Source organism: Fukomys damarensis, unplaced genomic scaffold (genome assembly GCF_012274545.1).
Source record: "Fukomys damarensis isolate Sample0158 unplaced genomic scaffold, DMR_v1.0_HiC HiC_scaffold_8, whole genome shotgun sequence".
NCBI classification, from domain to species: Eukaryota; Metazoa; Chordata; class Mammalia; order Rodentia; family Bathyergidae; genus Fukomys; species Fukomys damarensis.
In genome coordinates, this window is record NW_022900920.1 from 26,141,828 (window position 1) to 26,144,316 (window position 2,489).

A 2,489-nucleotide genomic window follows, 5' to 3' on the forward strand; every position below is an offset into this window, starting at 1 on the left:
CCCGCGTTTGCCCATGGAGGAGCGGGGTTCCCCGGGGAGACCCGGCCTGCTGGAACCGAGGAGGAAGCGGCGAGGCGAGCAGCCGGCCTGACTGCCCGAGCCTCGCTTCGTGCAGCTGTGTGCGTGTGCGTTTGCGCGTGTGTGTCGGTCTTGCCCGCTGTGGGTCTGTGTGTATGGGAGATTGAATGAACCCACAGGACGGACGGAGGCGCTCTGGCTCCTGGGTCCTAGTGCGAGCCTGTCGCGTCGGACCGGTCAAAATAAAAGGTGGAGACTCTCGCTGCAGGGACCGCCCCCGGCCGCGTCCCCACACCCTTCCCGGCTCGCCCCAAATCTGAGCACGGTGGACGGCGCTCTTAACCGGAAAGGGAAAACAAAATACTTGTCTCTGGTTGCACCTGCATAAAAACAATTTTTTTTTCTTTATAGAAAAAAAGACTTCGAAAAGCGGCCAAAACAATGCCTGGCACATAGCGGGTCCCCGATAAATGGTGGCTGGTAGGACTGTGTTTTGTTTTGTTTTGTTTTGTTTTTAACAAAAAGCCAATTCAAATGGGGAGAGTTGAACAATCACATGTAACTTGAACCTTCCTCCAACTCAAATCGATTTCTCCCTCTGTCTACACACACACACACACACACACACACACACATACACGACAGGCACCTGTGTGTACCTTCCTTCGTATAGCCAAGTAAAATCTTGCTGCTCCAGTTACAGATTTACTGGCTCCCTCTTTGCAACCCTTCAAATGCAAAGTTATTTCCCAGGAAGGGGAGGAGATGCTAACATCTGTCCACACTCCCCTTCCCAGCCCGTCCAGCTGTGTAAAGCTTACGCTTGAAGCACGGGGCTCCCACACCTGCTCCCTTTTCTTTGCCAGGGGGTACGCTGGCGGGGCGGGCAGCCCGGGATCCACCGCCTCTCCTGCCCCGTGAACGCCACCTTTTGGATTCTGCTGTAGTGTCATGGATGTCTCACTGCTGCTGCTGTCAGCAAGCGCGGATCCCTTCCTGGCTGGAGGGGTGCTGAGGATGGCGCAGGGCTGTTCTGGAGCTCCACAGAGAAAGGTTCGAGTCCCAGGCCTGCTGCACGGGGCCTGGGGAGCTTGGACACAGCCCTTAACCTCTGTTGGCCTCAGTTTCCATATCCTCGAAGCTTCGAAGATGCTTGTGTGGATTAATTCATATCTTGCCTCAGCCCTCTCTGGTCCACAGCAAAATCTTTTTTTTGCCAGGACCAGGTCCCTGACTCTGATGTAACTTGACTCTAAGAGGGGAATGCATGGACAGGGTCTTGCGCACTGCATTACAAAAACATCTTTCCAGCCAGAGCATCCAGTGCTGTCACCCTACAAGGCCGGATGGAGTTGCTTCCACAGAGAAGTGCTGCCCATTGGAGTTGTGCCGTGCTACCCTCTGCTCAACAGCAGCTTCACAATGTGTCACAAAGAATCCTCCTGCAAGTGGGAACTTTTGGGAAAAAAGGAAAGCACATTTCTTTGTAAAATACTCTAGAATACTTGGAGAATATTGTACACACGTAGCTGCTCACAGGGCCTGCAAGAAAGGGTATTTGCACTTAAAAAAAAAACAAAAACAAAAACATAATAACCAGGCTGGGGATTTAGCTCAGCGGTTTGGTGGCCTGCCTTGCAAGCTCAAGGACCCGAGTTCCATCCCTGGTGCCAAAAGAAAAAAGAAAAAAATAATAATAACCTTGGGCCAGGGATTTAGCTCAGTGGTTCTACCACCTGCCTTGCGAGTGCAAGGACCCAAGTTCGATCCACAGTACCAAAAAATAAAAATAAAAAATATAATAACCTGCTGCTATGGCAGGAGCAATCAGTAACCGCCTTTATTCATTCATTCATTCATTCATTCATTCATTCATTCGTTGGTTCCAGAAATGGAATTCAGGCCTTGGCGCTTGCAAGGCAGGTGGCAGAACCAACTGAGCTAAATCCCAGGTCCAGTAACTGCGTTTTAAAGCAAATGTGCTCACATCTTGGAGAGTAATACATATCATTCCACATGGACTCTTTGCTCACTTTTCATTCTGTGACAAATTTGGCATGGTTGGCCTCTGCATCCTTCAGCTGAGGAAAAGCAGACGCTTCCCAGAGCTGTTGGGAAAAGTTCACCTTGCCTTGTCAGCACTATCACTGACTTACTTTTTTGTGTCTGAACCACAACCTGAGCTGTTGATGTTTAAAGGCCCACAAACACCTGAGGATTTGAGGACATCTTCATAGCTGCCCAATTTCAGACATACTTTATCCGAATGCCATTTTGCAAAAACTGGTACCTGGAAGAAATAGTTGTAATCTCCCTCACCCAAACTGAAAGGTGAGACGGTGAACCAGCTAGACCAGAAGAAACCTTGGCTTCACTTTAAGTCCTCAGTGGTGGGATGGGTCACACGTGTGTGTGTGTGTGTGCATGTTTGTACAACCCACCAAGACAGGCACACCCCTACATAAGTGCCA

General features: G+C 50.1%; 1 long non-coding RNA gene across 2 annotated transcripts in view; it reads left to right on the plus strand.

Moving 5' to 3' along the window:
* The window catches only part of LOC104869403, a 17,856-nt gene extending 16,223 nt beyond the window's left edge, over positions 1-1,633 (plus strand). The window contains exons 4-5 of one of the 2 annotated variants that reach the window (XR_004516307.1): positions 430-498; positions 885-1,633. This is a non-coding gene — a long non-coding RNA (uncharacterized LOC104869403). Of the gene's footprint in view, positions 1-429 lie in introns of both variants that reach the window. The other variant, XR_782318.2, reaches the window with a different exon arrangement.
* Positions 1,634-2,489: the final 856 nt, after the last annotated feature.